The sequence below is a fragment of the Pituophis catenifer genome, unplaced genomic scaffold (assembly GCF_029215685.1).
Source record: "Pituophis catenifer annectens isolate HBS135680 unplaced genomic scaffold, rPitCat1.0.hap2 SCAF_1, whole genome shotgun sequence".
Lineage (NCBI taxonomy): Eukaryota > Metazoa > Chordata > Lepidosauria > Squamata > Colubridae > Pituophis > Pituophis catenifer.
The window spans coordinates 306,531,959-306,552,173 of record NW_027256881.1 but is presented as its reverse complement, the minus strand read 5'-3'; positions in this window follow the sequence as shown (position 1 = coordinate 306,552,173).

Genomic DNA, 20,215 nt, shown 5'->3' with positions numbered 1-20,215 from the left:
TCTTCTAACTTCAGAGTATGATTCCCCATCTTTTAATATTTATAGAAGTGCTTGAGTTTACTTCCATAATACAGCAAAGCCTACTAAATGCATTTCATAAATGTGTAATATTGTACATATTTTTCCAACGTAGACAAGAACAATGTTTGCTTTGTTAATTCTGCAATCAGTTACAGTTACCTAGCACATCTGAAAACAGCCATGTTGGGGAAGACAAATTCTACATAAGGTAAAGGTAAAGGTAAAGGTTCCCCTCGCACATATGTGCTAGGCATTCCCGACTCTAGGGGGCAGTGCTCATCTCCGTTTCAAAGCCGAAGAGCCAGCGTTGTCCGAAGACGTCTCCGTGGTCATGTGGCCAGCATGACTAAACACCAAAGGCACACGGAACGCTGTTATCTTCCCACCAAATGTGGTCCCTATTTTTCTACTTGCATTTTTTACGTGCTTTCGAACTGCTAGCTTGGCAGAAGCTGGGAAAAGTAACGGGCGCTCACCTCATTACACGGCACTAGGGATTCAAACTGCTGAACTGCCGACCTTTCGATTGACAAGCTCAGCATCTTAGCCACTGAGCCACCGCATCCCTAAATGCTACATAGCTGTTAGTAAAGTTATATAAAAATTTCTTAACAGATTCTTAATGCAAGTTTGCTGTAAGAATTCTCTTTGAAGTGATGGATAGTCATGACAAAAACTTGAGTTATATTTAATGGAATTACTCCTTGATTTTGCATGAATGCAGTACAGTGTATTTCAGTGGAGATTATGTATCCAGTTTATATGGAAATAGTTTTGTGAATGCATATAAATCTTAATACAAGCTTTAATAGATTTGGCCCCATTGCTTCCCTTGAGCACATCTCTAAATCCTTCACTTAAAACATGATTACACCCTTCACAACACTATTGGGAAGATATATGGCAATAATGCTGCCACCAGCCACTTCCCTGGAGACTTTCCTCACTGTTTTGGTTTACTCTGGAGGGTGCAAGCAGCAATTTTCCTTTCATCAGTAGCTTGCCCATAGGAGAGAAATGTAGTTAGCATCAGGAATTCAAGTATTTATTATGTATATCAAGATTAAAGATGTACAAGAAAGTTAAAAGGAAACAAAGAAAAAGACGTGAACAATGAATATATGAAAAGGTTGAGTTTCCAATGCAGAAGATGATTAAAAAAGCCAGTGCATTCCTAGATTGCATCAATCAAAGACTATTGCCAAGTTCAAAAGAAGTAACTGTTCATTGAATGCATTGGTTATGTACCTTGAATGGTTATGTACAGCCAGCAATGGACACCAAATTTTAGGAAGGGCATTATTAAATTAGAATGTGACTAGAACGGGTAACCAAAATAATAAGGCACCTGGAAGGATAAATATACCAAGAACAATTAGGGGTAATAGGTTTGTTTAGCTTGGAAAAGAGAAGACAGGGAAATCTACTTGATGATAAACTATATGAAGCTTACAATGTGATTGGACTACAAAAAACATTGTTTTAGGCTTCATCGATACATGTATAATTTCTATATCATAGGAAGTAGTAGTTCTGCCATACTGGACTTCAAGTCAGATTTTGTATCCAGTTCTGGGCAACATATCTTTAAAACAATTTTTAAAAGATATTACCAAACTGAATTTATGTTTAGCTTTGAGGACGGGAAAACCCAACTGAGATCAGGTATAATAACATACAGATGTACCAGTACCTCTTCTCTGTCATCCCAGAGTGCAAGACATGGAATAATAGTCTTAACTTACAGAAAGGCATATTGTAGAAAAAGCTGTTTTGACAGTGAGCCTAAGGGCTAAGCGATACTGTACATTCACTGGAGTTGCTTGAGTTTGGATTTGTAAGCTGATTGAGGACTTAAACTCAGTCCTAAATGTTGACTTTCTATAGTATAATTCTCCAAGATATGCTACATACGTTGTACCCTCCCACAAATGCAGGTCTGCTCCCAAAGGAGCCACCAATTAAAAAGGGGGTCAACAAAAGATTATGGAAAGAGGGCAGGAGTAAGATGGAATAGGGCAGCTGTAAACTTTCTAGTTGTCTTTGTCATCTATCCTACGAATCCATCTGTCCTGATTGCATTATTGATTAAGATTGGTGGAAAACTGAGAAGGCAATGGGTAGACTATGCTCTCTAAGTTTAAAATTATATTGATTGTAATGTTACTTAAAATACTTCATTGGGATATCAGGTATAAAGACTTAGAGGAAAGAACAGTTGCTTTAAAATAGTCTACCTTTCATTAGTATTTTCAGCAAAAAAAAAAAAATACAATACTGTAGTTTTATTCTGACATTTCCAAAGTTAAAGGGGGAGAGGGGGGAATTCCAAATTGGATAAGTAAGTTGAGACCGTTCTATCATATCATGTTTTTCCTCATGACTTTTGATATCTTTTCAAAGTAAGGATTGTTATTTTTCCTGCCACCTGACAATTTTGAATCTTATATTTATATTAAATCCTTATCACTTGTTGCAGCATTAGGCAAGCCTACTCTTAAACAATGTAAAATGTAAACAGTGAAATCCCTCAGAAATAAAGTACATAAAATATATACAGTCCCCTAATATAATCATGCATACATAAATGCCTGTAACTTTAGGATAATATCTTGTCAGATACAAAAATGAAATTAAATCGACAACAGGTTATGTTGTTTTATTTATATGTTACGTGTCTCAGTACAGTGGGTGTAAATTGCATTCCTTGCTCCGTCAGTACAACCTGCATAATGGAGCCAGAGGACTTTTCAACAGGTAACTGAGCAACATTTTGGAGGCATTTCCTTAAAATCAAGGAGAGGGGATTCAGAAAGTACCAATTGTGGGGAAAATAGGAGGAAGGTGTGTTGAATATATTCGCCCACTTGAGTTATTTGTAAATATCATAAAGGTGGAATACAAACAAGCAAATACATACAGTACTTAACAGGGCAATTTGTAAGTGCTGAGATCTTTACTGTAGAGAAGAAGGCCGAAGTGGGAAGAATACATTGCTTAGGATTCTGTGAGAATGGGGTCTTTGTGGAATAAGAGTTCCAAATGAACATTTTGCTTTTGGGCCTTTCTGGACCATTGAGAGACCCTCACACAATAGCTTAAAGAAAATGCTGAGAAGCATCTGGTGGAGTTGCCTCCAATTCATCTGGGCAGGGCAGGGTTGTGGTGTGGTACTGACAAACAAAGCAGCTGATCTGCTGCTGCTGCTGCTGCTGCTGCTGCTCCTCCTCCTCCTGATCAGTCTCTGACAGCTCTCCTTTGGGAGGAGGTTAGTCAGACAAGCCTCGCTTAAACTCCGATGCAGAAGCTCCATTTCACAGGCAGGAGAACTTTCACCACTTCCAGGGAACTCGGCGCTTTTCTCTAGGTGAGCATCAACTCATTTTAAGAAATAGGTGTGAAAACCGGGCAACAGCAACAGTTCAATGCTATGTAGGCGTGAGTTTCCCTAAATAGTGACATCTTTTTTCTGAACTTCTTTTAAGAGGTTGGAAATGGCTGGGATTAAGTAGAGAACCCATAAATATGCCTTTGACTCCTAAAAGAGCAAACGGAGCTTCTTTTGAAATAACTCAGCTGGGTTTGCGTTCCTTATTTGAACTGAAATAGTGGGCAGCCAGAGTATTGAAATGGACGTATATTGTAAGTGGATAGATTCCTCTTAAACTGAATGAAGTTTTGAATAGACATTGATGGGGGTATGTTATAAAACCCTTATTTAGAAGAGGAAAGTCCTTGCCACTAAGCTACCTGGGGTTTTACATTCTGAGGCAAACACAGACATTCCTAATGCTACAGGTCTGGTTCGTGCTCAGAGGAAAGTGGGCCTTTTAAGTGTTACTTTTTGTGTTTTGATTGCTTTGTATTTGATTTTATGTATTTGGATATTTTTTTAAAAAATATATGCTGCTTTGAATGTTCAGATTGAACAGAATGACAGGATGCTAAATGAGTAAGTGAACAAGATGTCTGCGTGTGTTATAAATTCAGCATTCAAGAGAAGCTGAGTTACTTTGGAAAAATGTGCTCAAACCTTTGGCAAACCTCATGAGAAACATCAAAAAGTTGTACAACTACTGGGCCATATTCCCCAGAAAACCAGACAGAACCACTGATAGAGCAACAGAAGACACTGTTGGAAGAGTCTCAAGGAAGCCAAAATGTATTTCTCCAATGAACGGTCAAGCATTGTTAGGAAGTCAATTCTGACTTAATAGTGAGACCGTTCAACAGCAGAACAGATAGGAGATGACACAGTTCCCTGGAACTATTCAAGCAGAGATTGGATCAGAGTTGCAATGTTTAAACCTGGGTTAAGCAGATCATTTGGATCAAGAGATCTTTAGGACAGAAAAAATATTTTTGCTCATAGCAGCAAAGTATAAGAAACTAGCTCCCTGCCAAAATTCTCTATCTATTTGAATTTCACCCGCCTTTGCCATGAAAGTCAGTTGGGTGACTTTGGGCCAATCACTCCCTTTCTCAGCCTAATTCACCTGATAGGGCAGGGGTCTCCAACCAGCTTTGCTGGCTGAAGAGCTCTTGAAGTTGAAGTCCTCAAGTCTTAAAGTTGCCAAGGTTGGAGACCCCTGTCATAGGGTTATGGTTGTGGGGAAAATAGGAGGAGGAAAATATTTTGGCTATGTTTGTCATTTTGAGTTATTTGTAAAAATAATAAAGATGGGATACAAAGAAATAAAAATTAAATATATTTCAGCTTTTTAAATTGGGCTACTTTTCTATGTCAGTTAAAGAATGAAGTGGAAGGACTCTTGTGTGCATGAATGTACATGCAAATTCAACATTTATATCAGGGCTGAAATCCAGCAGGTTCTGACAGGTTCTGGAGAACCGGTAGCGGAAATTTTGAGCAGTTCGGAGAACCGATAGCGGAAATTTTGAGCAGTTTGGAGAACCGGCAAATACCACCTCTGGCTGGCCCAGAGTGGGGAGGGAATGGGGATTTTGCAGTATCCTTCCCCTGGAGTGGGGTGGGAATGGACATTTTGCAGTATCTTTCCCCTGCCACGCCCACCAAGCCACACCATGCCCACCAAGCCACGCCCACAGAACCGGTAGTAAAAAAATTTGGATTTCATCACTGATTTATAACCATTTTAGTTCTTGATGGAGACCCATGTTTGTCACCATCACTGTTCACATGTCTGATCTAAAATGTGTGTCAGTAATGGATATTTGTTTTGCCTGAGTTGTAGATACCTCTGTAGATCTGGTCTCCCTGCTCAGACAAATTCCTCAGACAAAAGTCCATTTACTAACCCCCTTTTTTTTTATATGACTCCTTTTTTCACCACAACTCCCACGTGGCAGATGAAGCAGTCATTTATTTGCAGTTTGTTCCATTGGACTGGAACAAACATTTGCCAACTCAGTATTATATGCTATATATAGTTTAAGCCATGCCTATCCTTTTAACTTAAAACTTCCCATTGTTTTCATCCACTTCAGATGTGACACATTTCCTATAAGAAAAATGCTTGCGTGCAGGAAATAGCATGGAAATAAGGCCAACCTTCTGCACATGAATATTTAACATTTAACTCCTTATGCTAGTAACACTAATGTACATGCCATGGGGCAGCAGATTCATAGTGATTGCATGGTAGTTAAAAGTATGTATGCACTGATTGTCACCACTTATATGTGATTAGCATGTTGAGAATAACAGAATATTTGCTTTGGGTACTAAAAAGATTCTACAATAAACAAACATCCCTTTAGAAAAGTACAAAAGGCACTCATTAAGCATACAGGTAGTCCTTGACTTACAACAGTTCACTTAGTGACCTTTCGAAGTTATAATGGCACGGAAAAATGTGACTTGCGAACATTTTTCGCACTTATGACCATTGCAGCATCCCCATGCTCACATGATTTACATTTGGATGCTTGTCAACTGACTCATATTTATGACGATTGCAGTGTCCCAGGGTCATGTGATCCTCTTTTGCAACCTTCTGACCAGCAAAGTCAACGGGGAAATTAGATTCTCTTAACAGTTGTGTTACTAATTTAACAACTGCAGTGATTCACTTAACAAATGTGGCAAGAAAAGTCGTAAAATGGGACAAAACTCACTTAACAAATTTCTCATTTAGCAACATACATTTTGGGCTAAATTGTGGTGGTAAACTGAGGATAAGTAAGCTGTACATGCAGGGACCTTCCAAAAATTCTTAAGTTCATTTCACACACAAAAAAACCATCCTGATTTCCTCCTTTTTTTCACGTAGCATCCTATGACAGTATAATCCCCTCCAATATTTGTTCTGCTAAGCTCAGTGGCTGACAAACAGCAGTACATGCGAAATCTGAAATGCAAGAACTTTTTAATTGATCAGAATTGCAGCATTGAATAAAAAAGTATCCATCTATCTTATCACTTCAAATGCTGAACATCTGGATGGGATCCTCTGTGAGTGAAGCCAGGATAATTGCCTCACTATAAAATCTCTGTGTAGGTACAGGATCTCTGTAACTTAAACTGAGATGCTCAGAATGCAGACAGAAGGTCTGTTGTCATGAAGAGGACATATCAATTCTTTTATCTATTGAGTTTCCTTTCCCCCGGCATCTTTAAAAAAATCCTGCCACCCCATTTAAAATATTTGTAATGAGTTTGTCTTCTTTAAAATAAGCTACTACTCAATAGCAAATTGTGCCACGGTGAATTAAAAATTTGACCAGCTAGTGTGACAGCTTTTTAATATTTGTTGGTTTTGCTTTCCCGAAGAAAACGTTCAATTTCATAGCTCTCTATCTTGCTGCAGATATGGGGGTGCACCTTTGGGTTTCACATTGACGTTTGCACATTTCTAGTAAATACAAATGGATTTTCTGTTTACTTTTGCCTGAGCTATTAAAGAGCTTTTAAAGGTTAGTCATTTCTGATTAATCACAGATTTTAATTCTCTAAAGAACTAACTTCTAATGACACAAAACCAACAATCCGTCGGTGGTTATTTTTTTGATCATTGTCAGTATGGTGAAATATTTTCCTGGAAATGCTACGTTAGAAAACATGAAACAACATCAAGAAATAAAGGAGCTGTCCAGCAATGCAAAATTTAGTAGCTGCCTTCTTCTACTCTCAGTGCTGGTCTTCCAAAGCTTAGAATAGCAAGGTTGTTTCATTAAAATTGAACATAGCTTCAAGGGGATTGAGTATATTAAAGCCCTGTTCTTTAAAAAGCTAAATATTATGGATGTGTACAACATCTGGAAAAGATGCATTCTCTTTCTTCCCAGCAAAAAGTAATTGTGCATGCATGCCCATGTGGTCTGAATACTTCCATACACATTGTGAAACACATCTTCTGAATTCTTAGAGCTCTGCAAAATTCTATATTTATATTATCTATATCTATACATCTGTATCTCTCTATATATACATATCTACATGATATATGCCATTGTTCATAATTAACAATATTTTAGAAAGCTGTAATCTTCACGTTTTAAAATTTCTGGTTTATCCATTTGTATTATATCTTTTCATTCTTCTTTCATGTTCTCACTTGTAATTGTTTATGTTAAACAGTAGAAAAAATCCAGTGTAGAATATAATGGGCTCCAAAAGAAGAGGCTAGATATAAAGCTAGCACATAGAAAGTCATCTGGCAAAATATTGGTAATAATTATTAAGGTATCTCTGATGGATTATAATTACTGTTATGAGTAGAGTCTGTTTTCTCCGGATATCTGGTTTTCTGTGAGTGATTTAACGGGAAGGAAAAAAGGCACATTGTGCCAGAAAATAAACAAGATTTTTTTAAAAAAGAAAATAATTATGGACAACTAATCTTCAGATGACATGGATCATATCTTTAAGCCATTATATCACAAACTTGAAAAAGAATGTTTGTGCACTTTTCATGCTAAAATACTGCACTGTCCTAACATTTGCAAAGAATGAGAGCAATTCACAGTATTTTAATAGTATCAGGAAACTTCCAGAATTGGAGGCAGATATCTGGCTGATATCTGGCTGAACACTAATTTCGGCCAGATATCTGGATCTGGAGGAACCAGAAAGCTGCAGTTGAAACACTCTGGTGTGATTTAGTAGCATTCTTGATAATGCTCTTACATTCTGAATAATTTACAGGATTAGTCAATGTAATTGCACACTTCTTTTTTCTGAAATAGTATACAGATTTGAGGCGGTAGAAGGTAGTGACTGTAAAAGTTTAGCAATAAGGAAGTATGCACATATCTGCACTCATGCTCTCTCATTCTCACACATGCCCACACCAGTGGTGGGTTTCAGCAGGTTCTGACCAGTTCTGGAGAACCAGTAGTGGACATTTTGAGTAGTTCAGAGAACCGGTAGTAAAAATGCTATTCTCTGCCTCCCAAGTCCCAGCTGATCCGAAAGAAATGGGGATTTTGCAGTAACCTTCCCCTGGATTGGGGTGGGAATGGACATTTTACAGTATCCTTCCCCTGCCATGCCCACCAAGCCACGCCCACCAAGCCATGCCATGCCCACCAAGCCACACCCACAGTAAATATTTTTGAAACCCACCACTGGCCTACATACATGTACACACAGATGCACACAAAGAAATCAGTGAAGATTCCATTACATAAATTTCTATTTCCGAAAATAAAGCCTTTCAGGCTTTTGTTGAATTTGAAATTCAACACTATATTAAAAATATGTATTGTGAATGAGTACCAAAAAAGTTTTTGTTCTGGAATGCATCCTGTGAGACAAAGGCACTAAACAGCTCATACATTAGAAACTCTTCATTGATTATTCAAAGTTTTGCAAAAGATGCTGTGATTTGTAAGTTGTACTGGCACATAGGAAAATCAGTCAGAGAAAAGAAAGGGAACTGACAATGTTACTGTTTTTGATAAGACCATATTCAAGGCAAGTGGAATCTCAAGGTGATTAAGTAAAAAGTTTGAGGGATGTTCTGTCTGCTGGTTTTTACATATCTAAGATGCTTCCAAACTCATATTGCCATTTCTGTGTTGAACGTAGCAAAAATTGAAATACTGCACATGGTACCACACATATTACTTAATCCTGTGTTTAATGCCATGCACTCTAATTGTTGCCTTTGGAAACAATTAAACAATTTTTCCCATGCTTAAGGAATTTCACTGACCATTAATCCATTGACTTGCTGAATTTAAAATACTGATTATTTGGAAAATGATAAAAATAAGCTTCTAGTGATCTTAGAAATTCAGAGTTTTGCTCCACTTCCTAAGTGTATCTGTCTGGTCTCCTATAGTTTGCCCCATCTTAAACTTTATTATGCTATTTTCATACTGTTATGCTAGTATCACCTTTTCCTTGATCAAAGGTTTCCTCTGCCAAAGTTTGAGTTGAACCAGGGTGCCTAATTGATTGCCCATAGTTCCTGATATTTAATCCTAATGTCCTGCTAGCAGCAGGTAAACTGTGACCATCAAAAGTAGATATGTAATTTTCCTGAACAGACTGCATGAATTGACAAGAAAGTTCAGTAATGGTTCCTCATTAATAAATTGGGAATAATGCCAAGACCTTCCAGAAGTGTTGCATGGACAAACACAATAACAGTTCTTTCTTATAGTGAGAGCTAAAATACTGTACCTCTTGATTAGCTGTAGTCCCAGTCCTATTTGTTGAGACAAAATTGGCAGTTGGTGAGTGTTTGAAGAGCTTTTCTTTTTGTGTGTTTACTAACTAGCTATTTGGATATAATCCATGGTTCATGTTGCAAATTGCCAGCATGGTTATATCTATAAGAATAGAACCAACAGAGGAAATTGAGTTAAACAACACAATAGCATTTGAGTTCAGAATAAACAGACTGAGAGGAGCTTATAATGATTCATGCATTGTCACGTGATAAGTTAAAAATGACTTGTTTTGAACACATAGGTACAGTCAATATATGTACTTAAGTTGTCCGTCACTATATTAAATTTAGGCACAAAGTTAGTTCAAATTAAATATGGCATTTGTGGGAACTAGCTCATAGCTAATAATTCACTCAAAATTTTATGTGCAACTCATGGTGCCATATGATTTTGCTGGAGTAACCCATCACAATTACATTCTGTCTTATTTGTATCACTATATTTCATATAGATCAGTAATCAGTGAGTTATTTCATATTTGTCAAAGGAGGAGAAAAGAGCTACGGGATCGCCTATATTAGACTTAATACCGACTAACAGGGAGTAAGTTAGAGAAGTGTAAGTTGTAGGGACCTTTGGAGTGAGGGACCATGTAATCCTAGAACTCACCATATTGGAGATAGGAAAACTAAAGACAGTCAGGGGAAAAAATGGAAGGTGCTTGATAAAACTGGCGTGGTTGTACCAAGAGCCTTCTGATGAACTGAGAAACAAACAGGACACTTAAAAAAAAAAGTATGTGACATTTTTATATAACAAGAGTAGAATATCAGGAAAGAGGCAGAATCTGCATGGATGGGATCAGAAAAGCTATGGATAATCAGGAATTAAGGCTTGCGATGAATGCTAAAAATAACATGTCTAGAACAAGAAAAAAGTTGAGGAAAAAGTTGGACAACTAGTTGGAAAAGGCCAATGGTTACAGGCAAAAGAAAGTTGAATTGCTTAATTCCTACCTTGCCCCTGTCTTTTCACAAAAGGAAAAGTTTGACTTTCAGAAGCAACACTGGTGGGGAGGGAAGAGAAAGACAGACATAAACAGTGAGGAATTGGTGAGAGAACACTTGGTAGTTTTGACCAGATGGATTACATCCCAGGGTGTTAAAGGAACTGGTCATGTCACATGAGAGCCAGCAATTGAAATCTTTGAGAAGCTCAAAGCTCAGGCTATGTGCCTGAGAAGCTCTGGAGCTCAGGCTATGTGCCAAAGGACTAAAAAAGAGCCAAGAGCCAATTTTCACAATATTTTAAAAGGGGGGGAAAGTAGATCCAGGAAACTACAGACAACTGTCAGCTTGGGATCTGGGAAAATCTTGGAAAAACATAATTAATCACTATATTTGCAAGCATTTAGAAACAAACAGGATGAGTACCAAAAGGCAGCATGAATTCATTATAAAAAGGTCAAGCCAGATAAATCTTATTGCTTTCTTTGACAATATGACTAAATTAGTGCACCAAGGTAATGCTGTGTATTGTAGAGACAATCCTAGAGTTCTGATAGCAACTAGGACCAGAATTTTTGCCATAGCTAAGCAATGTGGTTGTAAAACTCAATGGCACGTGACTGTATCATTTAGCAATGACAATGCAGACAGTCTTGGTTGCCATTGTATCCCCAAGATAGGCTTGGCACTAAGCAGGAAGTGATGAGGTCTCCACTAAGCAGTTCAGGGATGCCACATATGGGTAGAGTAGGTTGTGAGAGGCCCTGTGCAAGCTGCACATGAGTTGGGGGAGGAGGTGGTGAACTGCTGCATACGTGCAAGGGAAGGAGAGCATGGTTATGTGCAAACAGAGAGAATCTCAGAGAAAGAAGGCATAGTGCAGGTGAGTTCAGGAATTCTAAGAGAAGAAGGGTGCAGCACAGAACGCAGGAAGGATGGAGGAAGATTTATCAGAGCACCTTGCAACCTTTAACTTTATAGTGATACAAATAAGACGAAAGGGGAACCCCCTGTTCTTTGTTTCCTACCTTGCTCTGAAGGACCATGGAAACAAGGAAGGACTGGTAATTCAGCTTCATAAAAACAAAGTAGGGTAGCAACATTCCTACCTTTGAGCTTAAAGATGTTTTAAAGAATAAAGGAAAACGAAGTTTTGCAGTATTGTGACCAAGGGCTGAGAAAGCAAGGGGAGCACTCTTTATCCAGTAGGCAGCAACTGAGAAGGGTTTCCACTGGCTAATGTGAGGTTGAATGGAGCCCTCATTTCCCAGTGAGGATGGTTTGGCAACTTAAGGGGCCATTGCTGGATCAACCATAATATTACAAAAAGAGCAACTGCCAGCCATCAGAGAACAGAGCAGCCTGTCATCAAAGGACAAAATGGCTGCCCAAGGTAACTATCAGCCATGGAAGGGGAGATGGAGACCTGCCAGCCACAACACCTGGGCACTGGGGTTGCTACTGGAATAGAACAAAGTGCTGGAGACCATCTGCTCCGAAGGATTTAAGAGGGCTTGGAGTACAAAAAAGAACAGCTTTTAACTGAAGCTGGAAAACCCAGGTATACTTGCCATGAGCTGGGAGTGGGAGGAGGGCAATGTTAGTCATTCCTGCACCCATAAAGCAATGAGAGGCATGAACAGGGGTGTATAAGAATGTATACCATAATCTGTTCCAATACTGCTCATCTATGCTTGAGGTTTTACTGCCTGCGATATTATGAAAGATGGAACCAAAGTGATAACTGGATGTATAACTTCTGCTACAAAAATTTTAGACATTTGAAATATTTGTATAACCTACAGTCCTGATTTTTACGCATCTTGTTGTACTGATCTGAGATATCTGTACTGTGCTTTCTCTGCTGTATAATTTGCTTGTGTAATTTTCAAGCTGCTTATATTAAAATAGGTTTAGTGTGAGGTAACTTGTTGTTCCTATTCTCTCTGCTTGAGGTGGTTCAGCTGTTGCTGGCTGTAGCCCAGTTCTCTTTTTAGTTGGTTTCCTGTTTAACATTGGTTATTTAATTGCATATTGGGAGTGCAGCAGTCAGTGTTTGAGACTGTGCCTGGTAACATTCTGGTTTTGTTTAAAATAACTTGTATAAATATAATATAAGCCTCACTTTGTTTCAAATAAAACTTATTTGGCAAAATCAACAACAGGGGGATGAGTGAACAAAATATTTTACAGCTAGGAGAATCATTTTATTTCCCTATCTCTTGTTTTTACAGCTACTTGTGAGGATAGGTTATAGCAGTGATGGCTAACCTTTTCGGCACCCACCCCCGCACCCCCTGCACATGTGTGTACGACCCCGTGTGCCTGTGGATGCACGTATGACCCCTGTGTGCGCCCCACCCCCATGCATGTGCACATGGCCCCGTGTGCCACACCCCATGCATACATGCATGGACCCGTGCATATGCATGCGCCCCATGCATGCGTGCACATCTCCTGCATGTACCCCGGTCCCTGTGCATGTGCAGCAGAGACCTAAAAACCACCTGGCTGGTGGGAGGTGCGCACGCATGCATAGCAAAGCTGAGCTGGGGCGACAGCTTGTATGCCCGCAGAGAGGGCTCTGCCTGCCACCTGTGGCACGCGTGCCATAGGGTCGCCATTATGGGGTTATAGTGATATGTCAACTAGACCTCTAGCTATGTAATGCTCCATTAAAGCTACATAGCAACTAGGTCATGGTTAACAATGTTTTCCATTATTAACTGCTGGTGATAATCAATTTATTGAAAAACTATTCACTGGAATAGATACTCCCTTTCTTTATCTTTGTACTTAGTTTTGTTTTCCATATCTACTTTTTGGGATCACACATAATCTCTTAAATCTGCACTAGTCCATTGATCCATATTGGCCAGAATCCTCAATACATATCTGAAGCACCACTCTAGAATTTCAAACATTTTTGTAGACTTCTCAAAAATTAAACTGGGTAGATTCTGCTGAAACAGATGTATACTATCATGTTACTTTTGTTTTATTGGTTTGATATTATTTATGCGGTATCATGCCACAGAGTTCCTGAAATATTATATTCAGCATGGTTTTAATTGTCAGGCAGTTCAGTTACAATTGATAGGACCCTTTATATTAAACTTTGATAGATATGAATTACATATTTTAGATTTAATAAGAAATGCGTTTTGGTTGCATTCAAGATTTAACGTTTGTTATTAAAAAAAATAAATGGATTATTAATGGAATAATTAATACTGAACTGTACCTACATCCTTTAGGTGAAAAAGCTGTTTTACAAATTATAGCCATAACTTTCATATGAATGATATGCTCTTCGATTAAAAGGAAGCCAAGCAGACATGGAAATTCCAAGTGTAAATAAGCTCAGACTTCTACTTGATGTAATGAGTAATATGTGTCCTCTTTAAGGGGGAAATTGTGAACTGATGAGTAATTAGCCTATTGTTTATGTCTCATTTAAATATTTCAGTCCTGTTTAAAACGGCAATTTTCAGAATATATCTGTGGTTACTTACTAATGTGTAATTGCTATGCAATCTAGTATTCAAATACCAACTACCATACAATATACAGGTCTAGGTTCCATTTTTTTAAAAAATGTAGAAAGTTTAAGAGAAACAGCATTTGGAAAATTGGAAATGAAACAATGAAGACAAAAAAAAAATCTCTCCTTTGTACTCTTTGGTCCTTTTTCTTTTCTAGGATACAGACATGGCAGGCAAATCAAGACATGTTGTGATTTCAGTCAAAATGTTTGCCCTAACAATCAAATTAAAATCTGGTGAGAAGCTAAACCAAGCAAAGGTGAATTGTAAAGGTAGTCCTTGACTTACAACAGTTCATTTAGTGACCATTCAAAGTTTCAACAGTGCTGAAAAAAAGGACTTAAGACCATTGCAGCACCCCTGTAAACATGTGATCAAAATTTAGACACTTGGCAATTGGTTCATATTTATGATGGTTGAAGCATCCCGGGGTCATGTGATCACATGTGACCTTCTGATCTCCCCAACAGCTCTGATAATTGGTTAGAATTATTGCCAGGAAGTCAGCGAAGGTCCAGGAAAAAGAAGCAGAGAATTTTGCTTTCAAATTTGGCAAAAAACATTGCATGCATTTTTATAAACCAAGTTTCATGTATAATACATTTTTTTAAAAAAGTTTAATTTTGTTCATCTTTTATGACATTAATTTCCAGAAAGGGGAAGGAAGACCTCAAAGTTTAATTAGACATGTATATGCTACATTGCTACAGGCTAGGGTCAACTAGAGAAGTTATTATTTCTCTGATGTTTAGCTTTTAACTGCAAGTAGAGTCACACAAGTCACAAGAACCCTATATTTCCCATACACCAGACATAGGGGGACTTCTTGGAAGATATTGTAAATGATAGTAGCAGGAACTACCCTGTTTCCTCCCAAATAAGACATCCCAATCGGGCTTTTGAATGCATTGCAAAAAGGTCAAGTGCTTATTTCAGGGTTCAAAAAAACAAGACAGGGTCTTATTTTCGGGGAAATACGGTATTAAGTTGCTACTCAAAGGCAAGGAAATATGGCCAGTTTATATAGAAACTGGAGAGAGGTTTGAGATCTCCAGACTTTTACCCTATTGGCTCAGCCACATTATGTATGTTTTCTCTGAACTGGTGCCCTCCACATACCATTGGTCATGCTAACTAGAAATTATTGTAGCTGACCTCCAACACATCAAAAGAATACCACATTGGGAAAAAGTCCCCCAGGGAGGCTATTTTGTCCAGTTTCTCAATTAACAGAACATAGGTACTGTTCCAAAGATGTTTTTTCAAGCGGCAACTGGATTTTCTGGTTTTTCTTTGAAGACATTTCGCTTCTCATCCAGGAGTGAAATGCTCCCGGTTCGGACCGGCTCGGGCAGTTCAGAGAACCAGTAGCAAAAATCCCTGCCCCTGCCCCCCATGCCCAGCTGAGCCGCACGATCATCAGAGGCTTTTTTTTCTTTTAAATGCCTCTGACGATCCAAGCTCTGACGATCCAAGCTCTGACGATCCAAGCTCTGATGATCCCAGCTGAGTTGCCTGCCGATCAGGCAACTCAGCTGGGATCGTCAGAGGCATTTAAAAGAAAAAAAGGTTTTTTCTTTTAAATGGCTCTGACGATCCAAGCTCTGACGATCCCAGCTGAGTTGCTTGATCAGCAGAGGGTTTTTTAAAAACCCTCTGACGATCAGGCAACTCAACTGGGATCATCAGAGCCTTTTGAAAGCATTTTTTTTACATGGTTTTACATGTAAAAAATGATTTTAAAAGTAAAAAAAAAATTGACCACGCCCACCCAGTCACATTACCCCTCCCCCCAAGCCATGCCCACAGAACCGGTAGTAACAAATTTTAGATTTCACCACTGTTCTCATCCAAGAAACTTCTTTAACTCTTAGTCCTCACATAGTGTACTCTTATCAAAATGGCATTTCAAAAAGAATGTGAAGTATATTTTGATGTGTTAATGTTAAAAATAACATTCAACAACATGTCATCTTATGATAGCCTTATCCAATTTGATGTTTCCCTGATATGTTAGATTGCAGCTACCGTCTTAAGTCAAGTTGAAGAAAACTGTACTACTGAATGGTTATGAGGCTTATAGAGCATTTGTGCTCCCTTGTAAAAACACTCAATTGCAATGGGAGTTACTGCAATGTACTGTAAGTCTTTAGTATAGAAGTGAAATAACTACAGTATTTTTGTATGATGTTTGTGAAACTTCGTAGTAATCTGAATGCATTAATATTTTGTGATTTTAGACAATGTCATTGACAAGAAATGGGAATGTTGCCTTTCATGGTTGTTTCCTGACATTGAGATTTGGAAAAATAATGCGCACATTTCCCCACATTTCACTCTGTTTAACAATAGAAACATTGTCCAAACTTTGTATGTTCCTTTCCCTTTGAACAAATGCTTTGCTTACTTAAAAAAAGGTTTCCTTTTTCCTCCTTGGAGGCTCTTTAGGGATTTTTTTAAGGTTCACTTGGAAGATGTTACTTTTACTGAACAAACTGAAGATATCAATGTGGCCCTCTTTCCATAGCACACTTAACAACTAGGTTAATGGATATGTGTCTGTAGTAGAATTAGTGTGTTATAGGAACATCAAAAAGGGCAGTAGTGGGTTTCACTTACCTTCACTACTGGTTCGGAACTGTGAGTGTGTGCATATGCACGCTTCCTTTGCTCGCATACAGCACTTGCGCATGCGCAGAGTGTCCGTGATGATGTCCGGGTGGGTGGATGGAGGCACCCCCTGCCGCAGCTACCGGTTCGCCCGAACCGGGGCGAACCAGTAGAAGCCCACCACTGAAAAAGGGTCAATTGACCTGGTGAACTATATCTAAAAGTCCTTCATAGAGTTAAACAAATTCCATTCATTTCGCCATGCCATGGAAACATCAAAACTCAGTCAATCTAATTCTCCAAGAAAAAAAGAGTTGGAAGGGAAGCAGAGCTTTAAAAATAACCCCTCATTATGGAACTCACTAAGAAGGCCTAGTAGTATAAAACCACTTCCCAATTCCTGATTAATTGCACCAACTCAGCTTAGTGCCGGAATGGGACTGTTCGTCTCGTATGTTTGGCCGCCCCTAATTCTCTGCCGGCATTCCTCCCTCGGGCGATTCTCCACTGGCTATTCTCCTCGGCTGACATGCCTCCACCTATTTGCCATGGGAAATGGGCCATGGCCACTCTGTCCCACACGCTTCGGAGCGGCCGATACACAGAAGGAGGGTTCGTTCTGGGTTTTTCGACGCCCGGGACAGTTAGCACCCAACAAATCGGCTAGAGAGGGTGGAAGTAAGGAATTCTTTAGAGTTAATAGAAATCCAGCGAAAGGAGAGAGGCGTACAAGAGTTTGCAAAAATGCCTTCCTCCCTCCCTCCCTCTCTCCCCCCCTCTCTACACCCCCCCCTTTGAAGTACGGATAAAGAGTTGCCCTAAAGCGTGGAATTCTGCGATTTGATTCCTGATGATAAATCCGGTGATTCCTCATCAGGATTCTGAAGAAGAAGATGATGATGATGATTATAGGAGTGGAAGGAATGAATTCTTTAGAGTTAATAGAATTCCAGCGAAAGGAGAGAGGCGTACAAGAGTTTGCCAAAATGCCTTCGTCCCTCCCCCCCTCTCTTCCCCCTTGCCTCCTCTTCCCCCCCTTTGGAGTACGATAAAGTACTCCCTTCCAACCCTCTCCTCCTCCTCCTCATCATCATCATCATCATCTTCAGAATCCTGATGATCAATCCTGATGAGGAATCATCAGGATTTATCATCAGGAATCAAATCGCAGAATTCCACACTTTAGGCCAACTCTTTATTCGTACTCCAAAGGGGGGGCAGGGAGGAGGTGGAGGGGAAGAGAGAGGGAGGGAGGGAGGGAGGGAGGAAGGCATTTTTTAAAACTCTTGTACACCTCTCTCCTTTCACTGGATTTCTATTAACTCTAAAGAATTCCTTACTTCCACTCCCTCTAGCTGATTTGTTGGGTGCTAACTGTCCTGGGCGCCAAACAGTCCTAGACCCAAGCTGCTTGCGTCACTAGACAAGACTAGTGATGCAATGCAGCATTGCCAGTACTTTCTGATGCAAAAAATCCATACAGCAGGAGGAGTGTCCTGCATTAAGTGATTTCTCTGTTTGGCTCTCTATGTGTGTCTCTGTGTGTGTTCATGTTAGTTGTGACATCTGATGATTGTTTAGACTAGTCCTTGCAGCTTTCTTGGCAAGATTTTTGGAAGTGGTTTGCTATTGCCTCTTGCTAAGGCTCAAAGTCACCCAGCTGGCTTCATGTTGAAAACAAGACTAGAATTCAGAGTCTTTTGCTTTCTAACCTAGTGGGTTAACCATCACACCAGGCTGGCTGGCCTATTTAAGTGAATAGGAATCCCGTATTTTAACAAAAAAAAAATGAGTCATTGAATGCAATTGTGTGCTGGCAGAACCATCAATAAGGGCATTTGATGGGGTTAGTGTCTGACTGGGATAAGTGGGTTTTGGGAACAGCGCCAATGTTCCATCAACTCTCCCTCAGCATACTTCTTATCTCCAGAAAAGCATTTCTGCCACTTTCAAATATGGGATGTTCTTTCACTAGGAACCTCAACGAACTGTGAATGAGGGAGACAGAAACAATTTTCCCCCATGGGAGGAATTCTTTCTTACGCTTTCTATGCCCTTGCACAGTGTTCAGCTTTAGCAATTGAAGTGCACGAACTGTGAATATCAAATAGGTAGAACATTAACAGTATATATTCAGGAGCAGTTAGAAGACATGACAAACATCATAAGTTTCGCAGTGCACAGATACATTCAACCATAAATTTGCCTCGGAAGCCACTGAAACTCTAATTTGGACCAAGTACAAGAATGCATAAAAATCCCTAATAAACTGGCATTCTGATAAATTATCAGCCAACAGACACATAAACCTAGACTCAACCACTGGCTATTTAAATAAAATAGCCAAAGGTCAACTTGGTAAGAGCAAGTTGGTTTTATGCAAAAACAGCATAAAATCACCACATCCCTTATCACGCAGCTATTAACCAACACCCAGATAAACAAAAGGGGGCAACCTTTTCTGTGAAGCAAAAACTAGATGATAGAAAACAAAAAACACCTAACAGTAGAACCGACCCAATCATATACTGAGGTTCTCTAATCAACAGACGTCAATTCTCCAAGATCATAGTATTGAATATGTTACCAAGGTAGGCAGTGAAACATCTGCAAAAATAAAAGCAGTCAGAACTCTTAGAACTTCATTCAAATCTTGAACTAAATATATTCCCCACGTCTGAACTTTTGTGTTATATTTACAAAGGTAATGATACCTTTGGTTGAGCTCAGCTCCTAATGACTTCATTCATGTACTTTTCTTGGTCACATTTTAAAAAGTTGCTTGCCATTATCTTCTTCAGATAAGTTTAGTACAACTTAGAATTCCCAGTTTCATCCAAGTACCAAATAGGTAGTATACAAACTAGCTTTCTATAATACAGTAACAACAAACTAGTGAATTACAATTTAGCCTGATGTGGCGTGCAAATTTGGTCAATTTAACTTATTGCTCAGTATCAATGGCTGAGTTGACCTTATGTAGAATTAATTCTGCTGCTGATCATTATTTTCTGTTTTTTTAATTGATTATGGATAGTTTTTCCAGGTTTGTATATTAGTTTTTAATTTGTCTTTATTGTATTGTTATTACTTGTTGTGAGTTACCCAGAATTGCTTGGATGAGATGGGTAACCATACAATTAGAATAACAGAACTATTGTATTTATGTTCTTCGAAGTCTGCCAGTATGGATATTTCCCCCACAACTACCCTATAACCAAACTCGGATGAGATAGAATAATTAATCTGGGGACACCCAAGGAATCCCTTCGCTAGGACTATCAGATTTGGGCTGCAAACTCCAGACAGTACTAATGACAAAAAGAACTTTTTGTTGCCATTTAGTGATCACCAGATCTTGGGAGTCCTGTACTGATAGGCTGACTATGGATTAGGGTGAATGTGAAGTCTGTCTTTCTAGTCCTAGCC